At 50.8% G+C, this 21,358-nt stretch overlaps 1 protein-coding gene across 2 annotated transcripts in view; it reads left to right on the forward strand.

Moving 5' to 3' along the window:
- Positions 1–3,816: 3,816 nt before the first annotated feature.
- Positions 3,817–21,358, forward strand: part of LOC141153147 (uncharacterized) — a 114,587-nt gene continuing 97,045 nt past the window's right edge. Inside the window, exon 1 of one of the 2 annotated variants that reach the window (XR_012247245.1) lies at positions 3,817–3,930. The gene's annotated coding sequence lies outside the window, so the exon portion shown is untranslated. The remainder of the gene's footprint in view (positions 3,931–21,358) is intronic. The other variant, XM_073637842.1, reaches the window with a different exon arrangement.

Here is a 21,358-nt window from a genome sequence, read left to right on the forward strand (position 1 = left end):
CCAGTCCTGACGATCACGTGGACTGCTTACTTTCACCACACCAGACTTCTTGACCATCATCTGCATGGCTCGACCGCTTCTCCCAATGAGCTTTCTCACCAGAACATGAGGCAGCCGGATGACCTCTTCACGCATACTGTGAGCTTTCCTCATCAGCTCCAGTTGTCTAACGGCTTGTTCCGTCTTCAACCGGAGAAACCGCTTCGTGCGAATACATCGCCAATGCATATCACTTAGGATCGCCACCCTCTTCACTGTGACTTCGGTCATGGACAGAACCACCAGCTGTTTAGCTTCGGAGGTCAAGTACACCTTACAGGCTCCCACAACCTTCTTAAACTCTTCATGCACGGACTCACAGGTGCATTCTTCCCTCAAATCCTCGGGTACATCTACGAGGCATTTGTACCAAGACGTTTCGGTCTCACCAGTGGTTTCCAGACGATCAACCAGCTCAGGGTTCAGGGACAACTGACTTTCAGCTTCTTCCCCCTGTATGCTTACCCTGAGCTGACTCACAGCTACAAATTCACGAATTTTCGTCTTGACCACTTCCACTTCATATTTATCTTCTGTTATCATGCTCTTAGCTCTCCTCAGGTCCACCTTCTCATGGTATAAGGGAGTGAGTGCAACGTGTTTGCCCTTTTCCTTCTCCAAGGAGGCCTCGTTCACTGAGTGATACTTTGTCATGCGACTTTTGAGCCCGGAAACCTCTTCCTCTAGTTCCGTCACTCGCCTCTCAGCGGCCCGTCTCTGAAGCTCTTCCTGCTTCAACTGCTCTTTTAACAGTAGAGTTCTCTCAGACCTCTCTTGCTTCAAATGGGCCTGAAGCAATTCCTTGAGCTCCCTGATCTCGGCTCTTAATTCCACCGTATCATCCAAGCTCGCATGACTCGAGGAGGTATCTGCTTCTTACCTCCCATCACCAGCGGTCAACTCCTGGCCCTGGTCTGTGGCTTTTCTGATGGACTCCTCCATCCTCTCTCGCTCAGCTTCCATCTTGCTGACTGTTTCCTTAAGGTACGTCTCCGCCTTCTGGAGAGTATCACAGGACATCGGTAGCTCCTTCACCTGAGCTTCCAGATCTAGGGTCTTTCCCCGGAGACCATCATTCTCCTCATGGGTGTCTTGCAGAGTGGTCTCAACCACTTGGCGCACTTGCTCTGCACCCGCCTTATCCTCCTCTAGTTTTTCTTTTACCTTGAGGAGATCCTCATAATCTCTCTTAAGTTGTTGCAGTTCCATACCGAACTTTTCATCACACTCCTTCTTGGAGTCCCACAGCTCCTGGTTGAACTGTTCACGCAATCGTTCTAGGTTTTGTTCACGTCCAGCAACTTCATGCTGCAGCGCCTCTTTGAGGGCAGACAGCTCTAACTGTACCAGGGAGAAGCGATCTTTCACCTCGCATAACTCATCTTCACACACCGCTTTGTCAATCTGTAATTGAAAAACCTCCTCCTTGATTTTGCGGCGGTCCTCCTTAATTCCGTAGAACATTTCCTTCCAATGGTTAATTTCCGCGTTGCTTCCGTCCATGTCTCGCTGCCAGTTCCTCATAAGCTGGTATATTTTCTGCTGCTCAGGCTCCAGGTTCAGCTGGTCTGAGGACACGTTCCCCAGGTTTTCACATAACTGCTGCACGTCATCAATCTGACACTGCGGCTTGATAGGCTCCAGCTCTTGGTCATGACTGGCCGCCTCCCCTTTCAGGGCTGTCGGATCCTGACTCGTCAGTCTCAGTACCGTACCGGAGGTTGCTACTGGCAACATCATCTCCTCTTCTACCTCTAAAGGAGGATCCACACTTGAAGCATAGGCACACAGTACTATATTCTCTTTATTTTCATTTTCAGGGAGTACTACCGGAGCAACCTTTTTGTGGCCCTTGCGCCGTCGACGACGAGAGGGGGACTCTCTCCCCTCATCTAGCCCCTCCTGACTGAACTCACTTTTTACTTTCATAGCGTCACAGTCAGCTACGGGGTCTGTCTCACTCCTCATGGTGTTGTGGACTAACAGGTCACCTCCCACTTTGACGTCACCCTCTTCTACTGGAGTTACCCCGTTATCAACAGTCACATTGTCATTTTTAGGAGGTACCAACCCACAACCAGTAACAATTTCCAGTTTTCTGCAGTCCACACTCTTGTGAAAATCCGCCCCTTTTTTTGTCTCCACCCCCTTTTTAACAACCACTCCGGCAGGGTAATTTTTACACAAAAAAATCAGCAGTAGTCTTAGGACTCAGTTCACAACATCTCTTACCACCTCCCCGGGCACTCTGGGACAACACTGGCACCCCTGGAGAGTCCATAGAATGGTCCACTGCCGCCATTCCATATGGTGCCCACAGCTCCTGCGGTTCCTGCACCATGTCCAGTAAAAGTTTCCCAAATACCTGCTCCGGTCCCAACCGGCCCTTCAACCGCTCAATAGCTCCAGACAGATCTGCTGCTTTGCTCACAGCCATCGCGGTACGCTGTTCACACTAGAACTTCACCGCTCTCCCGGAAAAAATATTCGTGGCCCCGCCGAGCCACCGCAAACCAGGTTTGAGTGCGAAGCCAATCTTCGCAACCCCGCCGAGTTGCCGCAAGATGCTTTATCCACACTCGTCGTCCTGTGCCATTGACGCTAGCAACCGGGCTGTCGTTGCCCGCATCCTCGAACCATATGTAAGGCAGCGCTAGTCATCATAATGGGGAATACTCGCTGCACCGGGTCAATTAAGGCACATAAGCAATGTCCTTCCAATAATTCACAATGCAGTTTATTATTTCGTCATAAACCGCTAATCACACAGTCCATCTTAGCATACGCCCGGCATGTTTACACCTATCACCTTCGGGAGCTTCTCAAGTGGCAGACCGGCATATTACACACATCACAATTCGGGAGCCTTTCCAGCGACAGATACATCCACTTGGCTCCCGTTATAGCCCTCAGCTAGGCAACAACATAAATGTCCATATAACGCAGCGTTTTACTTTTAGCGGGTTTTGGCTGCTACAGTCCGTTTATTCCGCCACCACTGTGGCTTTGCGGCTTTCCCAGGTGGGGGTCTCTAGCCGTCGTCCCCTCGTAGGCTACTGGTATGTCTTCCACACTTGACATCCAGCCTGCGCCTTTCAGGGTTCTTCACTAAGCCGGCTCTCCCTCAAAGGCCACTGACATCCACGCACAGGATCCAGGCTCGGCCTTTCAGGCTGCCAGGCTTCACTCTCGGCCTTACTAGGCCTCTCACAAACGGTGTCCCACACACACGGAGCACAGGCCTCACGCCTCTCTCACTGAACACACCTGTCTCCAATTACGGGGGTTTATATATCCTGTGCACACATACACCCATACTGACAGGACCTTGCTGATGTCACAGTCATGTGATCAGTCAGCTGTGTGTATAGGTCCTGTGTGCTGTCCCAGTCATGTGTACAGACCTTTACTGTGCATACAGGACCTGTGTGATGTCACAGTCATGTGACCAGTCAGTTAAAGGGGAAGGTACATGGTCAGGTAAAACACATCCTGGACCATTTACAGTAATGCTAGCAAGCTGCTGCATTACAGGTCTTATAAGCATTCACGTATATCTTACTTCTTACTAAGTAGATCTAAACAGGCAGGAGGAGTAGGTTTACCAGACTTTGCTCTTTATAATAGTGCCTCGCTAGGGACATGTATCTGTAACATGTTGACATGTCTTTCTGGTAATGAGCTCATTTTTTATGACAGTGTAAATTTCTCCTGCAATGACTTAGTCCGGCCATTAGGGGTCAGCAAGAAACAAGTAAAGAAAAAGCCCGGGAAAACACTGATCCAGGAAGTCCAGAAAGAAGGCTACAGGCGTCTGAATGCTGTTTTGACATTGGAGAGCTTATACAGACTGGGGCCATACTGTGTGTGTCCAAGGAGAAGCTGTGCCCTGTGAGTAACTGAGATATGTGACCGGTCACCAACTGTGTAGTCAGTTAGGGAAAGCTAGTTAGTGATTCCAGAAGTGCTGAGAACTGCCTGGTGTATATCACTGCTGATGGACTGAGCAGGCATGATCCAGAGATTGTGAAGGATCTGGTATACTAAGACTGTGCACGTGGATACTACAAAGGAGCCCTGTTGTGAACTACACTTTGAGACTGAGATTGATCCTAATTCCTGCTGACACCTGGATGTGCTGGAGAGCTTGGTGAGAAGGAGAAGCAGATCAAACCCTGTGGCCGGAGATCAGAGTCTAGTTAAAGGTTTAGTTTGTTAACTGTTTGCATATGCATTAAGTCTGAGAGATTTCTCTTTGCTCTTGTAAGAAGAGAAACTGTACACTGTATAAGTAAGGCGTTGGTAAAATATATATGAGTGTTCTCTAAGGGGAAAACAAGGGTACCCAGATCCCATTGTATTAGTGTGGGAGGGGGGTGTGAGGTTATATTCCTGGGAGGACCACGTGTCACGTCTGCGGTAACATCCTGGGTAGGCCCTGTACTGAATAAGGGTGGGAGCGGCATAGCCCAGGGGTAGATTGTCTCATCCCTGCGAGATTGGCACTTGGGCTCTCTCGGGCTGCATAACTGTATTTTGTGTTAGTGGCTGTTGTGGCCCATATTTTGTAGAATTGTTTAACCTTGTCATTTTTGTGACCAGTAAAAAGAAAGTTATTTGCCACTATACAAAGGTCGGAGTCATTCATAGCAGCGCCGTATTCCTCATATACATTCGACAGGCGTTCCGGGCGTTACATATCCTAGACTTATTCCATCATAAAAATGATAAGAAATGGGCTAATATGGAAACGGATCTTTCTCAATATAACCCAGTGGCAGCTTTATGGTCTGCAAAGGCAGCTGATCGGGGCAGCGATCCTCTCCCATTTCTATCCAGGAACCTTATCCGCTTCATCAAACATGGAAATAGATCACTTCACATTTCATCCACACCTGTCCCTTTAACACCAGTTTACAATAATCCCGCTTTTCCTGCAGGCATCAATAGCGCAACACTCTTGAAGAAACATAGGGATACATAACCTATCTTGCAGGGGCGGACACAGACTGTAGTGGGCCCCTGTGCAAGAAATTTTTGGGGGCCCCCCCCTGCCCTTCATAAGGCAACAAAGTTATGTAAACATAACCCCCCCATGTGCAGCTCTCATCCCATGTGCAGCTCACCCCCCCGTGCATCTCTCATCCCCCCGTGCATCTCTCACCCCCCCCCGTGCATCTCTCACCCCCCCCGTGCATCTCTCACCCCCCCCGTGCATCTCTCACCCCCCCCGTGCATCTCTCACCCCCCCCGTGCATCTCTCACCCCCCCCGTGCATCTCTCACCCCCCCCGTGCATCTCTCACCCCCCCGTGCATCTCTCACCCCCCCCGTGCATCTCTCACCCCCCCCGTGCATCTCTCACCCCCCCGTGCATCTCTCACCCCCCCCGTGCATCTCTCACCCCCCCCCGTGCATCTCTCACCCCCCCCGTGCATCTCTCACCCCCCCCCCGTGCATCTCTCACCCCCCCCCGTGCATCTCTCACCCCCCCCATGTGCATCTCTCATCCCCCCCATGTGCATCTCTCATCCCCCCCATGTGCATCTCTCATCCCCCCCATGTGCATCTCTCATCCCCCCCATGTGCATCTCTCATCCCCCCCATGTGCATCTCTCATCCCCCCCATGTGCATCTCTCATCCCCCCCATGTGCATCTCTCATCCCCCCCATGTGCATCTCTCATCCCCCCCCATGTGCATCTCTCATCCCCCCCATGTGCATCTCTCATCCCCCCCCATGTGCATCTCTCATCCCCCCCATGTGCATCTCTCATCCCCCCCCATGTGCATCTCTCATCCCCCCCCATGTGCATCTCTCATCCCCCCCATGTGCATCTCTCATCCCCCCCATGTGCATCTCTCATCCCCCCCATGTGCATCTCTCACCCCCCCATGTGCATCTCTCACCCCCCCATGTGCATCTCTCACCCCCCCATGTGCATCTCTCACCCCCCCATGTGCATCTCTCACCCCCCCATGTGCATCTCTCACCCCCCCATGTGCATCTCTCATCCCCCCCCCATGTGCATCTCTCATCCCCCCCCATGTGCATCTCTCACCCCCCCATGTGCATCTCTCACCCCCCCCCCCATGTGCATCTCTGATTCCCCCCACTCCTAGTTAATTAATTGTATTTAAAAAAATAAAACTTGTTATACTTACCCCCATGCGATCCCTGCAGAATCCTGGCGCTCGTCCACGTCGCTGCCACCACGTTCTCCTGACGTTCGGCCATGTGACGGCGCCACATACATAGCCATCAGCTTTTGTTTTGGCCAAAAGATTTTTAAAGCCGCCACCACGATAAGGTAGACTCTTCTGGCCGGGCCCTACTCTAACCTATTAAAATTTTCTTAAAATATGCAATACTCTTTTTAGATATATGTTTATTTAGTTTTCTTTAAGGGAATGTGTCATATACATTTTTTTTTAAAATGACCAATAATACCACATACAGGGAATACCGCCACACCATGACCAGACCACATATTACCACAACATAGTGACCGAATAATACCACACAGAAGGGAGAAAAACTGCCACACCATGACCAGACCACATATTACCACCACATTACTAATATTACCACCACATTACTAATATTACCATAAGTGTCATTATACACGGGAGCTCTATACATGGTATGTATAATGTAAGTGTCCAGGTAATCTAGTGATCACCAGTGACATTATACACAGGAGCTCTGTATATAGTGTCAGTGTACAGGTAATACAGTGATCACCAGTGACATTATACACAGGAGCTCTGTATATAGTGTACAGGTAATACAGTGATCACCAGTGACATTATACACAGGAGCCCGGTACATAGTATATAGTGTAAGTGTACATGTAATACACTGACTCACTGGTGACGTCTCTAGGTGAAGTCCTTCAGCTACGCTTTTCTCCTTCATCCAGCATAGACCGCCATCACGTCTTCCAGCCAGGACTCGTCTCTGCATAAAATAACACAGTTATCTAGAGCACATTCCCCAACTTCTACATTACGCAGCTGAATACAGACGTGCATCCACCATCAATATATGGTTAGTTATTATGCCACCTACCATTCCAAATATAAATTGTAATCCACCACGGTGCCCCCATTAACTGTAAATAGGCACTCAATATATAATTTAATTAGAACCTCTACTCTTTCCGCCAATTTGTTACCAGTTACACTCCTGCATCCGCAACGCCCCCTACTCTATACTTCCTGCTCCCCGCATTCATTATTTACATGCAACCCCCTGCCCCAATTCATTATATCATGTCCGTGCTCTCCCCACCCATCATCATTTATCATTTACTCTCCCCCACCCCACATTCATTATGTGCAGCTCATTATCCCCCTACTCCCAATTCCCCCATGTACAGCTCATTTTCTCCCAATTCCCCCATGTGCAGCTCTCAAACCCCCCCCCATGTGCAGCTCTCAACCCCCCCCATGTGCACATCTCTCACCACCCCCCATGTGCACATCTCTCACCACCCCCCATGTGCACATCTCTCATCCCCCTCCCCCACATGTGCCCCTCTCTCATCCCCCCATGTGCATCTCTCATCCCCCCACGAGCACCTCTCTCACCCCCACATGTGCACCTCTCTCATCCCCCTCCCCCACATGTGCACCTCTCTCATCCCCCTCCCCCACACATGTGCATCTCCCATTCCCCCCCACACATGTGCATCTCCCATTCCCCCCCCCACACACGTGCATCTCCCATTCCCCCCCCCCACACACATGTGCATCTCCCATTCCCCCCCCCCACACACACATGTGCATCTCCCATTTCCCCCCCACACATGTGCATCTCCCATTCCCCCCCCCACACACATGTGCATCTCCCATTTCCCCCCCACACACACATGTGCATCTCCCATTTCCCCCCCACACACATGTGCATCTCCCATTCCCCCCCACACACATGTGCATCTCCCATTCCCCCCCACACACATGTGCATCTCCCATTCCCCCCCACACACATGTGCATCTCCCATCTCCCCCCCACACATGTGCATCTCCCATTCCCCCCCCCCACACACATGTGCATCTCCCATTTCCCCCCCACACATGTGCATCTCCCATTCCCCCCCCCACACACATGTGCATCTCCCATTCCCCCCCACACACATGTGCATCTCCCATTCCCCCCCACACACATGTGCATCTCCCATCTCCCCCCCACACATGTGCATCTCCCAATCCCCCCCCCACACATGTGCATCTCCCAATCCCCCCCCCACACATGTGCATCTCCCAATTCCCCCCCCCACACATGTGCATCTCCCAATTCCCCCCCACACACATGTGCATCTCCCAATCCCCCCCCACACATGTGCATCTCCCAATTCCCCCCCCCACACATGTGCATCTCCCAATTCCCCCCCCCACACATGTGCATCTCCCAATTCCCCCCCCCCACACACATGTGCATCTCCCAATCCCCCCCCCACACATATGCATCTCCCAATTCCCCCCCCCACACATGTGCATCTCCCAATTCCCCCCCCCCACACACACATGTGCATCTCCCAATTCCCCCCCCCCCACACACATGTGCATCTCCCAATTCCCCCCCCCCACACACACATGTGCATCTCCCATTCCCCCCACTCCTAGTTAATTGTATTTTTAAAAAAATAAAACTTGTTATACTTACCCCCATGCGATCCCTGCAGAATCCTGGCGCTCGTCCAAATCGCTGACACCAGGTTCTCCTGACTTCCGGCCATGTGACGGCACCGTCACATGACCGGAAGTCAGGGGAATCTTGAAGGCGCTGCCACGGCAGCGCAGCACAGCGCTGAGATGTCCCGGACCCGGCGCTTAGCATGGGGCCAGGGGCCCCATGAGGCGAGAGATGCATAAGAGGGGGGCCCCCAACGGGGCTCCGAGGGGGCCCCTACCGGCCGGGCCCCATACTGGAGTCAGGGCAGTCATGCCCTGATGGCGGCCCTGCTGAGGCTGGAGGGGCCCCCTCTCCCTCGGGGCCCCCGTTCAATGAACCGGCTGCACGGGCGGTAGTTCCGCCCCTGCGTATCTTGTATGACTACAAGATCAAGCAGGAGTGAAACCAATACAAGATATTTTCCCTGGTAATTACCCTCATACAGGCGCATGGCTTTTTTATGCACAATTAAAGAGCTTTATCAACACAATATCCAAACAAACTGACATTTTTAGACCACTTACCCCTTTTGAAAGCCTGTGTCTGAGGAAGAGCGCTCCAGACCATACTGTCTCCATGTTATACAAACTATACCAAGAAGGCCAAATGGCCTCTCAGGACCCTCCTTTGTTCTTTTCGAAGCGGGAGAGCAACTTGGGTAGACCTCTTTCATCAGAGGACCGTGCTAGAATTCTCTTATTCACTTTCAGGTCTTTGCTTTGCTCGGTGTCACAGGAGAGGAGTTACAAGGTGTTAACATGGTGGCATAGATGCCTTTCCACCATCCATCCATTCTATGTTCCCAACAACTCCAGATACTTGTTGGAGATGTTTGGAGGAGAAGGGCTCATACACTCATATTTGGTGTTCGTGTCCACCCATCAAGAGTTTCTGGTTTGCAATATTTGAACTATTTAACAAACTCTCCCTATACAGGATTCAACCCTCTCTGGAACTAGCATTATTATCATTAAGCGACATCCCAATTTCTAGGTTTAAAAAGGGTTTGTTGAGACATTTCCTCACAGCCGCTAGGAATCTAATTCCTAGATACTGAAACAATAAAAATCACCATCATGCTCTGAATTTGTGTCTGAGCTCAACAACATATTTAGAATGGAACAATTAATAGACCAGATTACAGGAAACTCGAACAAGATACACAACACATGGGCTCTTTGGATCACATTCAGAGAAACCCCAGATTTGGCCTCTTGGTTCAACTGAGCCTCAGTTTTATTTATTTCATGTTGCATAAGTATTTAACATATGTCTTACTGTAGAGGAGAGCACACAGGGCCGCTACCATCACGCTGTGTGCCGGAACTATCTTTTCTTCGCCCAATACTCCCTCTACCATTAAGGATTGAGACCAGAGTATGTGCTGCAATGGAGGATTTGCTGTACTCTCTGTTACACCGTTCATAGAAATGACACCGACTTCAAGCAAGACAGGAGATCGTAGATCCGGGTTAACAGACTCACTTTTACTGTGCAATTCTTCCACAGCTATAGTATACAGATCAAGACAAGTTCTTTGGTTAGTCAAGTACCCTTGGTAATGTGCCTTTCCAGTGTTTGCTCTCGTCCCTTCCTCAGACCCAACATAATCCACTTCTTCTGCAACCCAGCTGAAAAACTCCCCTCTAGGGATATGGAGGTCTCGCCTTGACCACCTCTGACAGGCCATGAGCCTAGGACTGTGCCGGCATCCAGATTCCATCTCAAATGTGTCCTCATTCTGTTCTGATAACTTGCACTAGTAAAAACACTTCTTCACTGCTGCTACTGCTGATGGAGTCTGTTTTCCTGTCTGCTCAGTCTTCCTCCACACTCTGTCTTTCTCTCTGTACATGGGACAGAACCTACAACAGTCCTGTGCAATCAGGTCTTGAACCCGGGAATGGAGTGGCCTGTCACAGGCCTCCCCTAACAGAAGGTGTACTTTGCCTAATGCTCCTCACTACTCACTCTCTCCCAACTGTCTGCAACTCGGAAATTATTTTCTATAAAACTGCTCTGATGCTGTAACTCCTCCCAGCTAATTATGTAACCCCTGTATTAACTACCTAGTGTCTAAGCAGTGTAGTGTACTAAATCCCTATCTCTATTGTATGGTTCCCCCTTCTGGGCAGACCTCCCACATCCCAGGGACGGCTTTAGGCAAAGCCTATAGGAGAACCGGCATACAATAATCGGCCATAGCGATTTCACACAAGAAACACTTTTATCACATAAATAGCCATCAACACATATAACAATTATTAACCACATCTTCAACTCGACGTCTTCATCACCCCCAGCCTCCTAAATGCCCCCACTTCAGAACTTGGCCGTCCCCGACCATTTTACTTATATACCTATAAGCACATTACTAAAATATTTTCTCTTACAACCCCAACTTTTCTTCTCCCGTGAATGACGTCCTGGTCTCTAAGCATGGTTGGCCATTACAGAATAGCCCAACCGCAGTGTCTACTGAACAGTTTCCTTCACAGCAAGGTATCAGGCCCTCGGATGGTAACACAACGCTGCAAGTGGCAACTGCCACTCAGGGAAAACACTATCCCGGACAGTAGAAGGGAAGCCTTGTGGCTCAGACTGGCCTCAAACTCAGCCATATGAGACGGTCTCCGGAGAATAAAAACAAAGCTCACTTCCTCAGCTTCCTGAAGAAGTCCTCCTGCATCAACCGGACACAGGTGTTTGGAGATGGAGGGCGATCCCACCTCCATGGGGCATTGGGGTATTGCTATCTCCCCTTGTCCACTTCTTGGACATCAGTCCTGGTCATCACTACATTGGTGGTGTTGTTTATGAAGACGCTGGAGATGGCCACTGGGGGTGCTGTAGGTGCTGAAGCTCCGGCCTCCTGGGATCGAGTTGAGGCCGGAGTAAAATTTTCCGGTTCCTGGGTCTGGGTGCCTGTCTCCATAGTGCGGGACGGTTTCTGGGTGTCATAGGGCTGGTGCATGGACTGGGTAGATGGGGGTAGGTGTCGCCACTGATGACATTGCACCCGCTCAAATGCCGCTTCCTCTTCCCAGCAAGCGGTCTCCTCAGCTGAGGAGGGGCGCATGACACCCACCGCTTACCAGCCCTTCCTACACCAGACCTTCATAAAGTTTACTTTTTCTCCGACATGTAACCTATGCAGGCGGTATGGCAAGGTGTCTCTCTTCACCATAGCGTGGTTCACATATATGTCATCGCCTGTTCCTTGTTCTTTTTTAAAGCCAAATCCCCTTATCATATTGGAATCCACCACCCTCCCCTTGGTGCACTGCTCCTCGAACTGAGCCCGCCTCAGGCCTGACAGCCATTCACATACGAGCGCATCAGCCTGCATGTGCTCCTCCACCACGTCCGGTAGCTCCCTTGGCCAGCGGAAGCTGGAGGGGGAAACCCCCAGGCAGATAGGGGGGTCCCAGCGCCCGTTGTCGCAGTCAAAACCATTTCCGGTGACTACCTATTGAAGCTCATGAAGAGAATGCCAAGAGTGTGCAAAGCAGTCATCAAAGCAAAAGTTGGCTACTTTGAAGAACCTAGAATATCAGACATATTTTCAGTTGTTTCACACTTTTTTGTTAAGTATATAATTCCACATGTGTTAATTCATAGTTTTGATGCCTTCAGTGTGAATGTACAATTTTCATAGTCATGAAAATACAGAAAAATCTTTAAATGAGAAGGTGTGTCCAAACTTTTGGTCTGTACTGTACACTAATACAAAAGGAGTGAATGTGCACTGGCATATAAATATATACACCGATGCTAAATGTATAAAAATCTTAAAGTGCTAAAAGTGCATACTAGTGAAGAATAAAAGTGCCTAAAATTTGTATAATCACGAATGTGAATAAATAAAGTAATATGGTCATATAAAAATAGTGATGCAAGTGATACTCATTGTCTAGTGGTCAGAACAATTTAAAAATGTGGTTACATATACTTACATGAAAGAATCCAGTATGTCTGGGGAAATAAATATTTAAGACAATATACAAAGCGTATGTGACTCGCCCCCTGGGCCGTGGGGCACCCGGAACCGGGCTTCTATGCGATGCTGGGGGTAGTAGTGGCAACCCGATCCCGTGGCTCAGGGTGGTCAGACCAAATTGTGGCAGTCTATTTATCAGTGTTTTGAATGTCCGACTACGCCACCCGTGGATTGCGGTCAGGGATGACCACCGCTGCGAGGCAGACCACTGAGGGTGATGTTGGTGTGCAGCACAGGGGTAGGACAACTCCCCACGGGAAGAGTGTAGCCTCAGGGCAGTGTAGGTGAATGCTGGGGGTGATAGTGCAGGCCGCAATAGTAAGAGTTCAGAGTCCGCTTCAAGCAGTCCAGGGTCTTTATTGCAGATGGTATTACTGACCCAACAGGAGTACCGGTTAGGAGTGGGCCTGGGTATCTGAGAGCATTCGGGCGAGCCCCACTGGTCAGGGTGAGTGTGTAGGCCTACCGTTCTCTCTATGCTCTTTTGATCATCACCCTCTTCGTGGTGTAATAGCCCATGTCCCTGAGCTGGCCGTGTACTTTGCCTGTATGGCTTGCGACTCGGGCCTTAGGTACCTTTTTCTTTCTCCTGCTGTACTGGTCCCTCTGTGTGGCGGAGCCTCCAGGCTTCTTAGGCCAAGGGACCTGAAATCCCTCGCGGGTTGGTTCTCTGCTGCTGGGCTTGCAACCCTGACAGCCTCGGACCCCAATGTCCGGTGGTGATTCTCTCAGCTAGGACCGGCTCTCATCACCTCTGTCCCTGGCTCGCAGTCTCTCCTCTGCCTCACGGACTCCTCAGCTGCTGCTGACCTGTCCCTTCCTCTAAGGAACCCTTCTGGTCACTTCAGAAGTGGGTTCTGGTCTCTGTAACCCTGCCCCCAGTTCCAGCTTTTATAGGGGCAGCCTGCTCCCCCTACTGGCCTGGGACAGGAGGTGCTGCATGCTAATGGTCCCTGACCAGGGAACCTCCCTCCTGCTCTCAGACACAGCCTTTAATATTTGTGGCATCCAGGCCCGGGGTGACACATTCCCCCCTAGTAAAGTTTAGTACTCCGGGACTAAGCCTTTTTGGCCAACAACAAACAGGGTATAAACAATAACATAACATATTTACAAGCACATTTTGTCCTTAAGGTCACGGCGCTTCCGTGACCGGGTGTCCATATCACCCAACTACGTGAAGTTTTCCACAATGTGGGGACCTGTCCCTATAAACCCCAAGTTCCTGGCCTTGGGCGTGGCGGCAAGGTAAAAGCTAACTACTTTGGACCACAAGGAGGCCACGCCTTCCAGGTTTTTCTTCTGTGGCCATCTTCGCAAGAGGGCACCAAGTGCAACTATCTACATGGTAGTTCTGGTTGTTCACTGTCCATAACCTGTCAGTCCATTGTATCTAGGAAAAACTGGAAAAACATTATTAATTATCAGGTAACAACCATAAAACATTAAATATTTACAGGTAAATGTAGGCTTTGTACTTAGATCTTCCAGCGAGCTGGTACTTGACCCCTAGTGCTCCGGGTTGACCTGCGTAACCCACTGTCTGGTGGTGGTCTAACTTGGCTTTCCCCACTAGCATTTAGGGTACAGCTACTAGCTGGGTTTACAGGCAGGGCAGGCAGCTGTCTGCGGGTCCTTTGGCTTACCGCAGGCATGGCAGGCTCACTGTCAGCAGAGGGTTGACTCTCCTGGGCTGCTGGCATGGGTTCTTCAGCCTCCAGGGCTGCTTGTTCCTCTTGTTCTTCCTGCTCTCCTGTAGGCTCCTGCTGGGTTGGTTGAAGGAAGTGTAGGATGGGTACCACTATGGCATCGTTTATCCGAGTCTGTTCCGGATACCCGTGTGGACGGCAGAAGTGTTGTTGGAAGGCTCTGGCCGCCGTTTGGGCCGTCAAGTCTTTAACCGGGACCACCACCAAGAACCGGGAGTAATGGTCCACAATCGTGAGGGCATAGATGTAGCCGGACCGGCTTGGAGCCAACTTCACATGGTCCAAAGCTACCAGCTCAAGAGGCTGCCTGGTGACGATGGGCCTCAAGGGTGTCTTCTGGCTGGTATGGTCGTTCCTTCTGAGGTGACATGGGCCACAGTCCCTGCACCACTTCTCTATGGCCCCTCTCATACCGATCCAGTAGAACCGCTCTCTCAGTAGGAACTCCAGTTTCTTCCACCCGATGTGTCCCGCTCTGTCATGGTAGGCCTCCAGGACCATTGCTGCATCCCGTCTCGGGACCACTACCTGCCAGGTCAGCTCCTGCTTCCGGTGGTTGACAAGCCTTCTGCACAGCTTACCTTCGTAGAGGAATAGCCTGCTTTTCTCCTTCCATAACTGCTTGGCTTCCTCTGGAGCGTCCGGGCCAGGGCTAGCGTCTGCCTGGGTTAACAGGTCTTTCACCATGCAAACTGCAGAGTCACTATCTTGCATTTCAGCCCAGCCGTGGTGGGGTAAGGGGTTGAACATGTCGGTGGTTAGGTCTTTGTCTCTTACCCGGTGAGAATACTGAGTGGCCCCATACCGGTGGAACGCAGGGAGCTCTACTTCCTCCAGCTCTTCCGAGTCTTCTCCTTCGGGTAGGTGGGGCATTCTTGATAGGGCGTCTGCATTGGCGTTGGTTCTGCCTGCCCGGTATTTGATTGTGAAGTCATAATTTGATAGCTGGGCCATCCACCGCTGTTCTAGGACACCAAGTCTTGCATTGGCCAGGTGTGTCAACGGGTTGTTGTCCGTCTACACGGTGAACATTGCGGAGGCCAGGTAATGGTTAAACCATTCTGTGACGGCCCACACCACTGCCAAGAATTCTAGCTTGAAGGAGCTGTAATTCTCCGGGTTCCTTTCAGTGGGCCTCAGCTTCCGGCTGGTGTACACGATCACCCTTTCTCTGGCCTGTTGGTTTTGGGACAGTATGGCTCCTAGCCCCACATTACTGGCGTCTGTGTGGAGGATAAAAGGCTGGCCATAATCGGGGTAGGCCAGGATCTCATCCCCCGTGAGGGCCATCTTCAACTGGCGGAAGGACTCCTCTTCCAGCTTGTCCCACTTGAAGGGTGGCTTGTAACTTCTGGATTTAGACTGACCTCTCAGGAGGTCCTGCATTGGAGCTGCCATCTTAGTGAACCTGGGGATGAACCTTCGGTAGTAGCCTACCAACCCGAGGAATTGCCTCACTTCTTTGATGTTAGAGGGGCTTGGCCAGCTCTTGATGGCTGTAACCTTGTCGGGGTCGGGGGCTACTCCCTCAGCACTCACCACGTGCCCTAGGTACTGTACCTTCGGTTTTAACAGGTGACACTTTGAGGGCTTCACTTTCAGGCCATAGCCTGCCACGGCTCCGAACACCTCGGCCAGGTGCTTTAGATGGTCCTCGTAAGTCTTCGAATAGACTATCACGTTGTCCAGGTAAAGTAGGACCGTCTCGAAGTTTCGGTGCCCTAGTCAGCATTCCATCAGCCTCTGGAAGGTCCCGGGTGCATTGCAGAGCCCAAATGGCATACAGTTGAATTCACTCAATCCCATCGGGGTGGTGAAGGCGGTCTTCTCCTTGTCAGCCTCTGCCACAGGAACCTGCCAGTACCCGCTAGTAAGGTCCAAAGTAGAGAAGAAATTAGCTGATTTTAGTGTGGCTAAAGACTCCTCTATCCTAGGTAACGGGTACGTGTCTTTATGGGTGATACGATTGATTTGTCTATAGTCCACGCACATTCTCATGGTACTGTCTTTCTTTTTTACCAGAACCAGGGGGGCTGCCCAGGGGCTACAGCTGTCTCTAATGACCCCGGCTTCTTTAATTTCTCTCAGTATGCCCTTTGCGTTCTGATAATGTGCAGGGGGTACAGGTCTGAATCTCCCTTTTATTGGTGGGTGGCTCCCCGTGGGGATGTGGTGTTCTACCCCTTTCACCCTGCCGAAGTCTAGCGGGTGCTTACTAAAGATTCTCTCGTACTCCTGAACCACCCGGTAGACTCCTTGTTTTTGGTGCGAGGGAGTGGAGTCAGCACCTACGTGGAGTTTCTGGCACCAGTCCACCTTGTGTTTCTGGGCGCCATTATCCTCCACCGGTGGAGATGGAGGCAAGGGTTCCACGACCCTGACAGCATTGTGTTCGACAGCAAACAATTTGGCTAATGTAGCGTACCGGGACAAGTGTACTTCCCTTTCCCCAATGTTTAAGATCCGGACGGGCACCCTTCCATGGCGGACATCAACCACCCCCCCGGCTGTCAAAATGGTGGGCCTGCTGTCTGAGTACACGGGTTCTACCATGGCTTGGTAGTCTCTCCCTCTTAACCCGATTGCAGTCCGACACCAGATCATTATTTCACTTTTGGGAGGCATGGCAATGGGGAACGGGTCGCTCATCCTCACGCTACCGATCTCACCACCAGACAGTTCTACCTGTTGCCGTCTCATCAGGGCTCTTATCTCCTTCTGGAGGACCCTCTGTTGACTGGAGCTCGCATTCATCGCCACCTGCTGCAAAATTACAATCACTTCTGAAAGACAATTTTCAATCACGTTAGTACCCAAGGTTATTTTAGGGTGACTTTCTCGACGGTCAATGTCCACAATGATCACTCCCTGTGCCGGCAGTTCAACTTTACCAATCTTAATGGTCATCTCTCTGAACCCCACCTGCGGCACGGGCTGGCCATTGCTGGCGATGATGCTCAAGTCACTGTCTGGATAGCGGGTTATGTCAGTGTCACTCCAGTACTGCTTGAAAAGTACATAGGGGATGGTAGTCACTTGGGACCCGGTGTCCAGCAGTGCACTCATGGGGATACCGTCCAGCACTACGGGTAAAACCGGGCGTCCCCCTATGTACTTATCACGCCAATTAGACGGGCCTGGTGACCTTATGCCTGGGGATTGGCCCTCTGCCCCAGGTCGGACCCATTTAAAGTACAGTACCTGGCTACGTGTCCCGGCTGTCTGCAATGGCGGCAAATCGGCTGTCCATCCTCAGTGTAACAATCGGCGGGCCTCCCTCTGAACGACGGGATCCTCCTCCGTCGACGCCACGGGACATCCTCCGGACTAGAAGCCAGCTTGATTGGTCCTGACGGGTCCATCTGTAACGACTGTATGGTCCTTGTCAATGCAGCAACACTTTTTGTTAGTTCCTGGACCTGATGGTGCAGGTTTGCAGGCGGGGATGGGTTTAGGACCTGCGCATCAGCCCCCACAAGGTCTGCAGGGTAGGGCGCTGCCTCCTGGTGGTAAGTGATGGCAGGGCGTCTGGAAACTACAGCGCCCCCTGGTGCGGGTTCTCGGAGCACCCGGATGGCCCTATCTTTGAACTGTGCAAAAGTCAAATCGGGGTTCTGTAGGGCCATGAGGCGCAGCTGGGTTCTGTGGGCGCTGGACAGCAGACCTTCTATGAACTGATCAGTCAACAGTTTATCGGTATCCTGCACGCTGCCAGGGTCAGCTTGTTTGATTGCTCCCAGAGCTTCTTGCAGGTTCAAGGCATAGTCTCTGATACTATCTTGGGCTCGCTGCTTACAGCCATAGAACCGCATTTTGATCTCTGCTGAGGTACGGGTGTCAAAGGTGTCCCGTAGATGGGTCAGAACCCCCCTTACAGTCCTTTTCTCCTAAGCTGTCCAAGACTTTACCTCCCGCTGGGCCGCACCAGTTAACTGCTCTATCAGTATGCTTACTTTCTGTTCTTCTGTCAGGGGGTAAACTTTAAACAGGCTATACAGCCTTTCTTTGAAGTCGCCCAAGGCATGCGACTCGCTGGCATACTGTGGCAGCCAGGCCGCTCCGGGGATATAGGGCATGGAAAACGGCATCACAGCTGCAGCGGCTACGCTGGTGGTAGAGGGTCACTCCGCGTCCGACATCTTCCTCCACCCTAGTTAACCGTGGCCTACCTTCCGGCGATCCTCTTCTGTAAGCCGCGGCTCCGCTCGCGATGCTCTGGGCGAGGACCTTGCGTCGCTCGGTGATGACGTCGGCGTCCGCTGGATCTCCTTCCAGGACCTTGCGCAGCGTCTCAGCGTAGGGCGGGGCTTCAGGTCTCGCGTGTTTTTGACGTCCACGCCCCTCTTCTTCCCGCGCGGCGTCCCGAAGATGGCGCCCGATGGCGGTAAACGGCTCTGAATAGCGGGAAATGGCCCCTAATGGCGGGAAACTTCACTCATGTAAGTATAAAGTCTTTTTCAGGCACGCAATACCCGTTTGTGGCGGGTTGGTCACAATCCTGCCGACTAAGCCAAAGCTGACTCGCCCCCTGGGCCGTGGGGCACCCGGAACCGGGCTTCTATGCGATGCTGGGGGTAGTAGTGGCAACCCGATACCGTGGCTCAGGGTGGTCAGACCAAATTGTGGCAGTCTATTTATCAGTGTTTTGAATGTCCGACTACGCCACCCGTGGATTGCGGTCAGGGATGACCACCGCTGCGAGGCAGACCACTGAGGCTGATGTTGGTGTGCAGCACAGGGGTAGGACAACTCCCCACGGGAAGAGTGTAGCCTCAGGGCAGTGTAGGTGAATGCTGAGGGTGATAGTGCAGGCTGCAATAGTAAGAGTTCAGAGTCCGCTTCAAACAGTTCAGGGTCTTTATTGCAGATGTTATTACTGACCCAACAGGAGTACCAGTTAGGAGTGGGCCTGGGTATCTGAGAGCATTCGGGCAAGCCCCACTGGTCAGGGTGAGTGTGTAGGCCTACCGTTCTCTCTATGCTCTTTCTGACTATCCCCCTCTTCGTGGTGTAATAGCCCACGTCCCTGAGCTGGCCGTGTACTTTGCCTGTATGGCTTGTGACTCGGGCCTTAGGTACCTTTTTCTTTCTCCTGCTGTACTGGTCCCTCTGTGTGGCGGAGCCTCCAGGCTTCTTAGGCCAAGGGACCTGAAATCCCTCGCGGGTTGGTTCTCTGCTGCTGGGCTTGCAACCCTGACAGCCTCGGACCCCAATGTCCGGTGGTGATTCTCTCAGCCAGGACTGGCTCTCAACACCTCTGCCCCTGGCTCGCAGTCTCTCCTCTGCCTCACGGACTCCTCAGCTGCTGCTGACCTGTCCCTTCCTCTAAGGAACCCTTCTGGTCACTTCAGAAGTGGGTTCTGGTCTCTGTAACCCTGCCCCCAGTTCCAGCTTTTATAGGGGCAGCCTGCTCCCCCTACTGGCCTGGGACAGGAGGTGCTGCATGCTAATGGTCCCTGACCAGGGAACCTCCCTCCTGCTATCAGACACAGCCTTTAATATTTGTGGCATCCAGGCCTGAGGTGACACATATGCATAGTTTTTTTTTCTCCACAGGGTCAGAAAAGGTAAGACGTCACAGTTATACATGTTATGGCTTATTGTTTTTCACAACCATCAGGAATTCTTGAAAGAACGGCTTCAAAAGACCTTCCCTCAAGTTCTGTACTTAATAGGACTTGGCTGCCGAATGGACAAATAATTCTGAAACAAAATTAAAACCATTTTAAAAACATAAAAAAATACACAAAACCTAAAAAAAAAATTAAAAATATTATTCAGTCTACTCAACTGTAAAAAACTATAAGAAAGGGGCAAAGCTCAGGACTTCGTTTAGACCATCTGGACGTACCGTAGGAATTGTGTTTCAAGTTGGGCCAAGCTTTTCTTGATACCGCCACCCCTGGCGTTGGTCAGGATCCGGTTGATACCAAATGTTTTGAGTAGTGTATGATCACACTTGTGAGTCTCTCTAAAGTGCCGAGGTATCGGTTTCAGTTCTGAGACATTCGCCACCTAAGAAGCATTTATAATGTCCAGTACGTGCTCCCGAATACGGACCTTTAATTTCCTTGTTGTTAAGCCGATGTAGATCTTTCGACATGTGCAGTTTGCATAATATATTATGCCTCCGGTCTCACACGTTATATGTTGGGTGATAACAAATTTCTCTTGGTCATCACTAGAGGAGAATGAAGAGGTTTTCAGCATATTGAGACATGCAATGCACTTCTCGCAGGGAAAAAAAACACATCTAGGTCACTTGGATCCGAAGGCATTATGAAATTTATTTCATTGATAATAACTCTTTACCAGGGTATCCCTCAAATTGGGCGACCTCCTGTATGTGATGGAGGGCCTATCAAATACATGATCCTTTAAAACATTATCTGTTGACAGAAGGGGCCAAAACTAGGGAGAGCATTTCTGATAGAAACCAAATGGTCATTCTACTCAGAAATAAATCTCACCATCCCATTTGCTGGTGGTCGTTGTTTCTTTCTAAGCAAATCCTTTCTCGGGGTCTCATGAGCTCTTCTAAAGGTCCTCCTGACAGCTCTTCAGCTGTATCCTCTTTCCCGGAATCTTGCTGACAGATCCCATGCCTGTTCAAGAAACACAGAGTCATCTGAGCTGCTCCTCTGCAGTCTTAAAAACTGGCCGGTAGCTATATTGTCAACCAACAGATGTGGGTGTGAGGAGCGTGTACATAGTAAAGCATTAACAACTGTCTCTTTCCAAAATATTTCAGTCTGTAGAAAACCTTTAGATAGACAAATCTAGAAAGTTCATACTCACCTGGCTGTAATGACTCGTCAGTTTGACATTGATGGAATTCTCTTTGAGATCCTGTATGAATGTCTGGAGATCTTTTTCAGTGCCCTGCCAGATCATAAAAATGTCAAATATGAATCTGGTTCACACTACAACCTTCT

Source organism: Phyllobates terribilis, unplaced genomic scaffold, assembly GCF_046119375.1.
Source record: "Phyllobates terribilis strain yellow unplaced genomic scaffold, ASM4611937v1 Scaffold_7__3_contigs__length_470593459, whole genome shotgun sequence".
Classification (NCBI taxonomy): Eukaryota; Metazoa; Chordata; class Amphibia; order Anura; family Dendrobatidae; genus Phyllobates; species Phyllobates terribilis.